Genomic DNA, 13,719 nt, shown 5'->3' on the forward strand with positions numbered 1-13,719 from the left:
ATTGTTAACGATATAACTTGTTGAGGTTGTTTTACTATGTCTTCTATTTCTACAGGTTCGCTATGTACAATATGTTTGAGTGTTGTGTGATGGGCTTTCCTTCCCTAATAGAGACTGAAAACCCAGTGGTCCTTACAGAGGGACTCCAATGTTTTTTCCAAAATGGCTGAGACCCAAATTAGCACACCTTAGCATGGGCGTAACAATCGCAGTTGCAAAGGGTGAGACCGGACCGGTGCGTGAGGTGGGCCTGCCGGTGCCAGCTTCTATTTCAGCTGGATGTGCGTCTGAGGAGGCACATTTAGTCGAAGTGTATTGCGGCAGAGAGGTCCTCCAGCTCACTTTATTGCAATGCATGCCCCCAGTCAATAAAAGGCTGGAAGGTAACGTTGGCATTCCCAACTTGAGTGCCACATGACAATAACATGTGCTGCCCATCACTGGCACGCCAAAGTCAGCTGCAAGCTATAGAAGTGGATGCTGCACATCATGGGAGCTGAGGGAGGTAAGAATCATTTATTTTCTTTTTAATGCAGAAGGGACATTATACCAGATAGGGGCCCAGGATGGGGGACATTATACAATGAAGAGGCCCAGCATGGGGTGCATTATACCAGGAAGGGACCCAGGATGGTGAGGCATTACACCAGGATGGGGGTCATTAAACTAGGACAGGGCTCAGGATTATGGACATTACACCACGAAGGGTCTCAGGACGGGGGTCATTATACCAGGAAGGGTGGGTGACATTATGCCATGAGGGGTCTATGATGGAGGACATTGTTATAGAATGTAGAACATTATACCAGGAAGATGCCCATAGGGGACATTATACCAGGATTGGGGACATTGTTACACGAAGGGGCCAGGATGGGCAACATTATAACAGGAAGGTGCCCTTGACAGATGTGGACAAAATTACTGGAAGGGGCTCAGGATGGTGGACATTATACCAGAAAGGGACCAACACGATGGACATTATTACAGAAAGAGGCCCAGGATGGGGGACATTATTACAAGAAGAGCCAGGACAGAGGACATTACTACAGCAAGGGGCCAGGATGGGGACATTATTACATGAAGGGTGAACTAGATTGTCTTTCTAGGATCTAAAATGCTACAAAGTCCACAAAGACCTACAAAGACAAAGACCTACATTGAGGTGAAGGCCTAGATCCAAATTTTGCATCTGCCCATCAGATTCTAATGACGTCATTAGAATTGTCACTAAAGCCGTATATATGAATTCATTGAGAGGTGCAGTTTCTACAATGGGGTCACTTTTGGGGTTTTTCTGCTGTTCTAGCAAATGTTGCTCACAAACTATTCTAGCAAAATCTGTGCTCCACAAGCCAAATAGCGCTTCTTCCTTCTCAGCCCTGACATGTGGCCAAACAGTAATTTCTGACAACATATGGGGCAGCACCATGTTCGGGAAAAATTGTGCAATAAATTGTGGGGTTTAGTTTCACCTATTAACCCTTGTGTACCTGACAAACTTGCAGAAAATACAAAAGTTACATTTTTACAACTAAAATGTCATATTTCCACGTTTCAATGTTATAAAATTCTGTGAGGCACCTATGGGTTCAAAATACCCACTACACCCCTTGATGAATTCCTTGAGGCGTCTAGTTTAAAAAATGGGGTCATTTCTGGGGGTTTCTGCTGTTTCACATGTCAGGGGCTCTTCAGATACGACATGCCATTCACAATTTATCCCAGGCAAATAGCGCTCTTTCCTTTCCTAGCCCTGCCATGTGTCCAAGCAGAAGTTTTTGACCACATATGAGGTATTTTCGCATTCGGGACAAACAGGGGCGGATTATCAGAGGGTCAATATGGGCGGTAGCCCAGGGCCCAGTGGCTTGGGGGGGCCCTGGGCCACCGCAGATTGACCCTCTGATAATCCGCCGGAGAGTGACTGAATGCCCGGCCCGCCGGCATTTATGTGCCCCGCCCCCCGGACCCGGTGGGCAGAGAGAGGGGGTCCGCATCGGGCCCCTTCTCATCTGCTCACCGGGCCCCTTCCGGCGCTGCGGCGCTTTCCTATTGAGGTGCGTGCGCGCGCCCGCACCTCAATAGTTAACAACAGCCGCCAGCCAGCCAATTGGAGGCTGGCAGCTGAAGTCGGCCGCAGCTCACACGTCGCCGGCGTCTGACGTCATTGTCAGTCGCCGGCGAGTGTGCGCTGCTGGAGGGAGCTCGCCGCGTGGAGCGCTGGTAAGGTGAGGAGACTGTTTGTTTTTTTTTGTTTTGTGTTTTAATAAGCTACCGGTGGACAGTGGACACACTGGGGGCAATGCTGGAGGACACACTGGGGCAATGCTGGAGACACTGGGGCAATGCTGGAGACACTGGGGCAATGCTGGAGACACTGGGGCAGATTGCTGGAGACACTGGGGCAGATTGCTGGAGACACTAGGGCAGATTGCTGGAGACACTGGGGCAATGCTGGAGACACTGGGGCAATGCTGGAGACACTGGGGCAGATTGCTGGACACACTGGGGGCAATGCTGGAGACACTGGGGCAGATTGCTGGAGACACTGGGGCAATGCTGGAGACACTGGGGCAATGCTGGAGACACTGGGGCAGATTGCTGGACACACTGGGGGCAATGCTGGAGACACTGGGGCAGATTGCTGGAGACACTGGGGCAATGCTGGAGACACTGGGGCAGATTGCTGGAGACACTGGGGCAGATTGCTGGAGACACTGGGGCAGATTGCTGGAGACACTGGGGCAATGCTGGAGACACTGGGGCAGATTGCTGGACACACTGGGGGCAATGCTGGAGACACTGGGGCAGATTGCTGGAGACACTGGGGGCAATGCTGGAGACACTGGGGCAGATTGCTGGAGACACTGGGGCAATGCTGGAGACACTGGGGCAGATTGCTGGAGACACTGGGGCAGATTGCTGGAGACACTGGGGGCAATGCTGGAGACACTGGGGCAGATTGCTGGAGACACTGGGGCAGATTGCTGGAGACACTGGGGCAGATTGCTGGAGACAATGGGGCAATGCTGGAGACACTGGGGCAATGCTGGAGACACTGGGGCAATGCTGGAGACTGGGGCAGATTGCTGGACACACTGGGGGCAATGCTGGAGACACTGGGGCAGATTGCTGGAGACACTGGGGCAATGCTGGAGACACTGGGGCAATGCTGGAGACACTGGGGCAGATTGCTGGAGACACTGGGGCAGATTGCTGGAGACACTGGGGCAATGCTGGAGACACTGGGGCAGATTGCTGGAGACACTGGGGCAATGCTGGAGACACTGGGGCAGATTGCTGGACACACTGGGGCAATGCTCGAGGACACACTGGGGCAGATTGCTGGAGACACTGGGGCAATGCTGGAGGACACACTGGGGCAGATTGCTGGAGACACTGGGGCAATGCTGGAGGACACACTGGGGCAGATTGCTGGAGACACTGGGGCAATGCTGGACATACTGGGGCAGATTGATGGACATACTGGGGCAGATTGCAGGACACACTGGGGGTAATATGCTGGAGACAATGGGGCAGATTGCTGGACACTGGGGGCAATGCTGGACAATTGGACATACTGGGGCAGATTGCAGGACACACTGGTGGTAATATGCTGGACACACTGGGGCAATATGCTGGACATACTGGGGCAGATTGTTGAACACACTGTCTGGGGGCAATATGCTGGAGTCAGACACTGGGGCAGATTGCTGGAGACACTGGGGCAGATTGCTGGAGACACTGGGGCAATGCTGGAGACACTGGGGCAGATTGCTGGAGACACTGGGGCAATGCTGGAGACACTGGGGCAATGCTGGAGACACTGGGGCAGATTGCTGGAGACACTGGGGCAGATTGCTGGAGACACTGGGGCAATGCTGGAGACACTGGGGCAGATTGCTGGAGACACTGGGGCAATGCTGGAGACACTGGGGCAGATTGCTGGACACACTGGGGCAATGCTCGAGGACACACTGGGGCAGATTGCTGGAGACACTGGGGCAATGCTGGAGGACACACTGGGGCAGATTGCTGGAGACACTGGGGCAATGCTGGAGGACACACTGGGGCAGATTGCTGGAGACACTGGGGCAATGCTGGACATACTGGGGCAGATTGCTGGACATACTGGGGCAGATTGCAGGACACACTGGGGGTAATATGCTGGAGACAATGGGGCAGATTGCTGGACACTGGGGGCAATGCTGGACAATTGGACATACTGGGGCAGATTGCAGGACACACTGGTGGTAATATGCTGGACACACTGGGGCAATATGCTGGACATACTGGGGCAGATTGTTGAACACACTGTCTGGGGGCAATATGCTGGAGTCAGACACTGGGGCAGATTGCTGGAGACACTGTCTGGGGGCAATGCTGGACACACTGGGGCAGATTGCTGGTTACTGGGGCAATATGCTGGACATACTGGGGCAGATTGCTGGACACACTGGGGTTAAAATGCTGGACACACTGGAGCAGATTGCTGGACACACTGGGGGCAGGACTGGAGGCATGGGCAGAATGTAGACACGGGGCAGAATGAAAGACATGGGGCAGGATTGGGTCATGGGGCAGGATGGATACGATGGAGACACATGGGGCAGGATGGGGAGATCACATGGGGTAGAATGGATACTCATGAGTGCAGGATGGGAGAACATATGGCAGGAGCCAGGAATGAGACACACGGGGCCAGGGTGGGGAATATTATTACCATAGGGGCTAATTAAGGGATATTATTACTGCAGTGAAGTATTTATTTTATTTTTTGAGTATACTGTTTTAAATGGGGGGGCGGTCCTGTTACTGTGTAGAGTGACACTATATCGCTTTTTTTTCTTCATGTGGTGTAATGTAGAAGTTGTGAAAAATTAAGTAATGTGTTCTGCAAGCAGAGCTCGAGATAACTGTGTTATTTCCTGCAGAAACGAGTCCTGGCTGGAAGAAATGATGGCGGTCTGTGCTGGATGAAAGATGAAGGACTTCACCTAGAGACATCACTGGTGAGTCAGTGTTACCTATACACTGACACTATACACTGTATACTATATACAGAGGTCCTGTGTACAATGTCACCAGTGATCACTGTATTACCTATACATTATATACAGAGCTCCTGTGTATAATACCACCAGTGATCTCTGTATTACCTCTACACAGACACTGCATACTAAGTACAGATCTCCTGTGAATACTGGCACTTATGGTGATAGTATTGTGTTTTGTTTATTTTATTATTACTGATCAGTATTGTAGTATTCAGTCACTATGTGGTGGTAATATGTGGTCTGGAAATGGTGTTGTGGTATTTGTCCCTTGAATGTGCTATTTGGTCACCAAGTGGTGGTAATATGTGGTCTTGACCTGGTGCAGTGGTATTTGTTCCTTGTATGTGATATTATTCGATCACTGTGTTTGTAATTTGTGGTCTGGTCATGGCGCGGTGGTATTTGTTCCTTGTATGTGATATTATTGGTCAAAATATACCTAAATTATATTGTAGATTTTAACAAATATTTAATAGGTTACAGTAGAGTAGAGCCCGGCCATTTTTCTGGAATAATCTGGTTCGGGTATAACATGACCCCCCCCCCCCCCGTCACATGACCCCCCGTCACATGACCCCCCCCCCGTCACATGACCCCCCGTCACATGACCGGGGGGGGGGCCCACAGTGTCTGAACAGCCCGGGGCCCTGGCTACCCTTAATCCACCCCTGGGGACAAATTGCGCAACAAATTATGGGGTCCATTTTCTCCTATTATCCATTGTGAAAATTACAAATTTGGGGATAAATCAACATTTAATAGAAAAAAATGAACATTTTCAATATGAAGACATAATGTTATCAAATTCTGTTTCGTACTTGTGGGTTCAAAATGCTCACTATAACCTTGGATACAATCCTTCAGGGATGTAGTTTCCAAAATGGGGTAACTTGTATTTTTTTTTCACTGTTTAGGCACATCAGGGGCTCTCTAAATACAATTTGACACCCACAGACCATTACCTCAAAGTCTGCGTTCCAAAACGTTCCGCTCTCGATTCTTGCCATTTTTTGGTTCAAAAAGTCAAACGGTGCACCTTCCCTTCTGAGACGTGTTCCTAAACAGTGGATACCCCCCACATATGGGGTATCAGCATACTCAGGAGAAATTGCACGAAAAAAATTGAGGGTCCACTTTCTCCTGTTTCTATTGAAAATAAAAAATTTGGAGCTAAAGTAAAATTGTTGTTAAAAATAGTTAAATGCTTATTTTTTTTCCTTACACATTGCTTTATTTCCTGTGAAGCAGCGGAAGGGTTAATAAAATTCTTGAGTGTGGTTTAGATGGGTGCAGTTTTTAGAATGGTGTCCTATTTGGGCATTTTCTGTCATATAGGCCCCCAAAGTGACTTCTATTGTGATGTGGTCTCTAAAAAAAATGGTTTTGTAAATTTTGTTGTAAAAATGGGAAATCACTGGTCAACTTTTAACCCTTCTAACTTCCTAACAAAAAATTTTTTTTTAAACATTATGCAGATGTAAAGAAGACATGTGTGAAGTGTTATTTATTAACTATTTTGTGTAACATAACTTTCTGATTTAAGGGCATAAGAATTAAAAGTTTGAAAATTGCTCCATTTTTGAAATTTTCACCAAATTCCTGATATTTTTACGAATAAAGGCAAATCTTATCTAACAAATGTTACTACTATTGTGTAGTACAATATGTCATGAAAAAACATTCTCAGAATCAGTGGGATCCGTTGAAGAGTTCCAAAGTTATTACCACATAAAGTGACATTGTTCAGAGTTCAAAAATTTGTCTTGGTCATAATTGGCTCAGTCACAAAGGGCTTAAATGTCTTATATGTTTCCAAAAAACTCAAAATATTGACCCATATGATAGTTTGGATTGCCAAGACCTACCAAGCTACATACTGTAATTACTCCAGGTCACCACTAGTTTGTAAATCATTGACAATGAAGACTGTCTGTATTGAATACCATCAGTTTCTCATCGTTATTGTCTATGGTCACAGTTTTTATCAACAGCGGTTAGCGTCCAGTGTTCTCCGAGTTAACCCCTTCCCATGGCAGTCAGGTTTGTGTTCCTAACCAGGCTTTATTTTTCAAACCTGATATGTCACTTTATCTGGTTATAACTTTGGATGCTTCTTGTTATCCCAATGATTCTGAGATCTTTTTTATTTTCTTTGACACATTGTACTGTTGGTTTGTGTTTATTTATGAAAATATCTGAAAGTTGCAGCAAATTTTGATGAATTAGCAATTAAGAAGCTTTGATTTTTTTATGCCCTTAAAGCTAGTACAAAAAATAGTACAAAATAGTTAATAAACAACATTAAACAAACTTTTACGTTACATCGGCAGCATTTTTTCAAACACTTTTTTTTTTTTTTTTTTTAATAAAGAATGTTAGAAAACTTTAAGAAGGTTTATCAGTAATTTTTCATATGTTGTAGGAATATTTAAACAATCTTTTTCTTGGGGACCAAATCCATTTTAATACCAGTCAAAAGTTTGGAAACATCTGTTCATAAAACACTTTTCTTTGATCTTATTTCAAGATTCACAATGTTAGCAGCAAAACCATAAAGGAACACAAATGGAAACAAGGAGCAAAGAAACACGTGTGACATGAACTAGAATATGTGTTAAACCTTAGAAGACCCTCCCCCCTTTTACTCTGACAACAGCTTTACATCCCCTTGTAATATTCACAAGCAGCTTCATCAGGGTTCACCTGAGATGGCTTCACAACCATCTTGAAGGAGTTCCCAGAGATGCAGAGGACTTGTTGGATGTTTTACCTTCACTCTGCGTCCAACTCATCCCAAAACATCTCAGTAGGGTTGAAGATGGGTAATTGTGGAGGTTGTGTTATCTTGAGCAGCCCCCATCCCTCTCTTGTTCACATAGCCCTTAGAAAGCCTGCAGAGTTTTGGGTCATTGTCCTTTTGCAACACAAATGATGTTCCCACTAGTTGCAAACTTATTTGGATGGTGGTCGCTGCAGAATTCTGTGGTCATCATACTAAATGTGCCTTCAATTTTCAAATAAATCAACAACTATGCCACTGGCACAGCACCTGCATGCTTCACAGTGGGAACCACATATTAAAAAACTCTTAACTACCGGTACTCAGAATTTCTTCGTTTCACAAAACCATGACTGTTGGAACCAAAAGAATTCAGATTTTGACTCCACAAATCACATTAGAGATTTCCATTGATACAATGTCCAGTCCTTGTGTTGTTGGACCAAACAAGTTTCTTCTTCTTGTTTGTGGTCCTTTGTAGTGACCTTTTTGCAGCTATTCACTCGTATACAACCCTGCCTTCTCTGGATAGTTGATATTGAAATGTGTCTGCTACTTGTTGCCTGTGCATCAATTATGAGGGCTATTATCTGTCTTGCTGTCGGTTTGTATTTTTCAAGCTGCTAATTCTTGGTCTTCCTTTTCATAGACCAGTCTCACAACAGAGTTTAATCACAGATATCAGTTGGTTTGGTAAAGACACTTGAAACCTTCAAGGTTCTAGCAAATTTACAGATTTTCAACTCTTACATCATGGGTGGTGAACTTCCTGCCACATTTACATTGCCCTGCTGAGTCTGAGCAGATTCCTGGGGACTGTAGTTCTTGGGCTACCTGTTATGACCCCAGTGGACAGGATCTCAGAGGAACGTGTAAGTCTGCGAGATTCAAAAATCCAGCTCATAGGGCTGTGGTAACTGGGTTGACCAAATAGCTACTCCTAACGCCAACACTAGAAGTAGCCGGGGATCATGCCTACGGTGATCGCTAGATGACTCGCGCCAGCCGGAGAATCTAACTACCCCTAGGAGAAGAAAACAAAGACCTCTCTTGCCTCCAGAGAAAGGGACCCCAAAGCAAGATACAAGCCCCCCACAAATAATAACGGTGAGGTAAGAGGAAATGACAAACACAGAAATGAACCAGGTTCAGCAAAGAGAGGCCAGCTTACTAATAGCAGAATATAGCAAGATAACTTATCTGGTCAACAAAAACCCTATAAAAATCCACGCTGGAGATTCAAGAACCCCCGAACCGTCTAACGGTCCGGGGGGAGAACACCAGCCCCCTAGAGCTTCCAGCAAAGGTCAGGATACAGATTGGAACAAGCTGGACAAAAATACCAAACAAAACAAAAGCAAAAAGCAAGGAAGCAGACTTAACTTGAAATACAGGAACCCGGATCATAGGACAAGAGCACAACAGATTAGCTCTGATTTCAACGATGCCAGGCATTGAACTGAAGGTCCAGGGAGCTTATATAGCAACGCCCCTGAACTAACGGCCCAGGTGAGGATATAGGAAAAGACAGAAGCTCCAGAGTCAAATCACTAATGACCACTAGAGGGAGCAAAAAGCAAAATCACAACAGTGTTCCCCCCTTAGTGAGGGGTCACCGAACCCTCACCACGACCACCAGGGCGATCAGGACGAGCGTCGTGAAAGGCACGAACTAAATCGGCCGCATGAACATCAGAGGCGACCACCCAGGAATTATCTTCCTGACCATAGCCCTTCCACTTGACCAGGTACTGAAGCCTCCGCCTGGAGAGACGAGAATCCAAGATCTTCTCCACCACGTACTCCAACTCACCCTCAACCAACACCGGAGCAGGAGGCTCAGCAGAAGGAACCACAGGCACAACGTACCGCCGCAACAAGGACCTATGAAACACGTTGTGGATAGCAAACGACACAGGAAGATCCAGGCGAAAGGATACAGGATTAAGGATTTCCAATATCTTGTAAGGACCAATAAAACGAGGTTTAAATTTGGGAGAGGAAACCTTCATAGGAACAAAGCGGGAAGAAAGCCACACCAAATCCCCAACACGTAGTCGGGGACCCACACCGCGGCGGCGGTTGGCAAAGCGCTGAGCCCTCTCCTGTGACAACTTCAAGTTGTCCACCACAAGATTCCAGATCCGCTGCAACCTATCCACCACAGAATCCACCCCAGGGCAGTCAGAAGGTTCCACATGACCCGAAGAAAAACGAGGGTGGAAACCAGAGTTGCAGAAAAACGGCGAAACCAAGGTGGCGGAACTAGCCCGATTATTAAGGGCAAACTCAGCCAACGGCAAGAAGGTCACCCAATCGTCCTGATCAGCAGAGACAAAACACCTCAAATAAGCCTCCAAAGTCTGATTAGTTCGCTCCGTCTGTCCATTAGTCTGAGGATGGAAAGCAGATGAAAACGACAAGTCAATGCCCATCCTACTACAAAAGGATCGCCAGAATCTGGAAACGAACTGGGATCCTCTGTCTGACACAATATTCTCAGGGATGCCGTGCAAACGAACCACGTTCTGGAAAAACACAGGAACCAGATCGGAAGAGGAAGGCAGCTTAGGCAAAGGAACCAAATGGACCATCTTGGAGAAGCGATCACATATCACCCAGATAACAGACATGCCTTGAGACACCGGAAGATCAGAAATGAAATCCATGGAGATATGTGTCCAAGGTCTCTTAGGGACAGGCAAGGGCAAGAGCAACCCGCTGGCACGAGAACAGCAAGGCTTAGCTCGAGCACAAGTCCCACAGGACTGTACAAATGACCGCACATCCCTAGACAAGGAAGGCCACCAAAAGGATCTGGCCACCAGATCTCTGGTGCCAAAAATTCCTGGGTGACCTGCCAACACCGAGGAATGAACCTCGGAAATGACTCTGCTGGTCCACTTATCAGGCACAAACAGTCTGTCAGGTGGACAAGAATCAGGCCTATCAGCCTGAAATCTCTGCAACACACGTCGCAGATCTGGAGAAATAGCTGACAAGATAATACCATCCTTAAGAATACCAACATGTTCAGCGACTCCAGGAGCATCAGGCACAAAGCTCCTGGAAAGAGCATCGGCCTTCACATTTTTTGAACCTGGTAAATACGAGACAACAAAGTCAAAACGGGAGAAAAACAATGACCAGCGGGCCTGTCTAGGATTCAGGCGTTTAGCAGACTCGAGATACATCAGATTTTTGTGATCAGTCAAGACCACCACACGATGCTTAGCACCCTCGAGCCAATGACGCCACTCCTCAAATGCCCATTTCATGGCCAACAACTCCCGATTGCCCACATCATAATTTCGCTCCGCAGGCGAAAACTTCCTAGAGAAAAAGGCGCAAGGTCTCATAACAGAGCAACCAGGGCCTCTCTGCGACAAAACGGCCCCTGCTCCAATCTCTGAAGCATCCACCTCAACCTGAAAGGGAAGCGAGACATCAGGCTGGCACAAAACAGGCGCCGAAGTAAACCGACGTTTCAACTCCTGGAAAGCCTCCACGGCAGCAGGAGCCCAATTAACCACATCGGAGCCCTTCTTGGTCATATCCGTCAAAGGTTTCACAATGCTAGAAAAGTTAGCGATAAAACGACGGTAGAAGTTAGCGAAACCCAAGAACTTCTGAAGACTCTTAACTGACGAGGGCTGAGTCCAATCAAGAATAGCTCGGACCTTGACTGGGTCCATCTCCACAGCAGAAGGGGAAAAAATGAACCCCAAAAAGGGAACCTTCTGTACACCAAAAAGACACTTTGAGCCCTTGACAAACAAAGAATTTTCACGCAAAATTTTAAAGACCATCCTGACCTGCTCCACATGCGAGTCCCAATTATCAGAAAAAACCAGAATATCATACAGATAAACGATCAAAAATTTATCCAGATAGTTCCGGAAAATGTCATGCATAAAGGACTGAAAAACTGAAGGGGCATTAGAGAGCCCAAAAGGCATCACCAAGTACTCAAAATGACCTTCGGGCGTATTGAATGCGGTTTTCCATTCATCCCCTTGCTTAATGCGCACAAGGTTGTACGCACCACGAAGGTCTATCTTGGTAAACCACTTGGCACCTTTAATCCGGGCAAACAAGTCAGACAACAGCGGCAAAGGATACTGAAATTTGACAGTGATCTTATTTAAAAGTCGATAGTCAATACAAGGCCTCAAAGATCCGTCCTTTTTAGCCACAAAAAAGAATCCCGCACCAAGAGGGGAAGAAGACGGACGGATGTGTCCTTTCTCCAGAGACTCCTTGATATATGAACGCATAGCGGTATGTTCAGGTATCGACAGATTAAACAGTCTTCCCTTAGGAAATTTACTGCCTGGAATCAAATCTATTGCACAATCACATTCCCTATGAGGAGGCAATGCACTGGATCTGGACTCGCTGAAGACATCCTGATAATCAGACAAATACTCAGGAACTTCCGAAGGCGTAGAAGAAGCAATAGACACAGGCAGGGAATCGTCATGAATACCACGACAGCCCCAACTAGACACTGACATAGCCTTCCAGTCAAGGACTGGATTATGGGTCTGTAACCATGGCAGCCCCAAAACAACCAAATCATGCATTTTATGTAGAACGAGAAAACGTATCACCTCGCGGTGTTCAGGAGTCATGCACATGGTAACCTGTGTCCAATACTGCGGTTTATTTTCTGCTAATGGCGTAGCATCAATACCCCTAAGAGGGATAGGATTTTCTAATGGTTCAAGAATAAAACCACAGCGCTTAGCAAATGAGAGATCCATAAGACTCAGGGCAGCACCTGAATCTACAAACGCCATGACAGGATAAGATGACAGTGAGCAAATCAAAGTTACAGACAGAATAAACTTAGGATGCAAATTACCAACGGTGACAGGACTAACAACCTTAGATATACGTTTAGAGCATGCTGAGATAACATGTGTAGAATCACCACAGTAGTAGCACAAGCCATTCCGGCGTCTATGAATTTTCCTCTCATTTCTAGTCAGGATTCTATCACATTGCATCAAATCAGGTGTCCGTTCAGACAACACCATGAGGGAATTTGCGGTTTTTCTATCACATTGCATCACATCAGGTGTCTGTTCAGACAACAACATGAGGGAATTTGCGGTTTTGCGCTCCCGCAACCGCCGGTCAATTTGAATAGCCAGGGACATGGTATCATTCAGACCTGTGGGAATGGGAAAACCCACCATAACATTCTTAATGGCCTCAGAAAGGCCATTTCTAAAATTAGCGGCCAGTGCACACTCGTTCCAATGTGTCAGCACGGACCATTTCCGAAATTTTTGGCAATACACCTCAGCCTCGTCCTGGCCCTGAGACATAGCCAGCAAGGCTTTCTCTGCCTGAATCTCAAGATTGGGTTCCTCATAAAGTAAACCGAGCGCCAGAAAAAACGCATCAATATCAGCCAATGCCGGATCTCCTGGCGCCAACGAAAAAGCCCAATCTTGAGGGTCACCCCGTAAGAATGAAATAAAAATTTTTACTTGTTGAGCAGAGTCTCCAGACGAACAAGGTTTCAGGGACAAAAACAATTTACAATTATTCCTGAAATTCCTAAACTTAAATCGGTCTCCTGAAAACAGTTCAGGAATCGGAATCTTGGGTTCAGACCTAGGATTTCTGGTAACATAATCTTGTATACCCTGCACACGAGCGGCAAGCTGGTCCACACTTGTAATCAAGGTCTGGACATTCATGTCTGCAGCAAGCTTAAGCCACTCTGAGGTAAAGGGGAAAAGAAAAAAAAAAAAAAAATGAGAGAGGGAAAAAAAACCTCAAAATTTTCTTTCTTATAATCCCACTTCTGCAATGCATTAAACATTTAATACTGGCCTGGCATACTGTTATGACCCCAGTGGACAGGGT

The 13,719-nt window shown here is 46.4% G+C and overlaps 1 protein-coding gene across 1 annotated transcript in view; it reads left to right on the forward strand.

Moving 5' to 3' along the window:
- Positions 1-13,719, forward strand: part of LOC143768176 (uncharacterized) — a 43,057-nt gene that overhangs the window by 20,000 nt on the left and 9,338 nt on the right. The window lies entirely within an intron of this gene.

This window comes from Ranitomeya variabilis, chromosome 4, assembly GCF_051348905.1.
Source record: "Ranitomeya variabilis isolate aRanVar5 chromosome 4, aRanVar5.hap1, whole genome shotgun sequence".
NCBI classification, from domain to species: Eukaryota; Metazoa; Chordata; class Amphibia; order Anura; family Dendrobatidae; genus Ranitomeya; species Ranitomeya variabilis.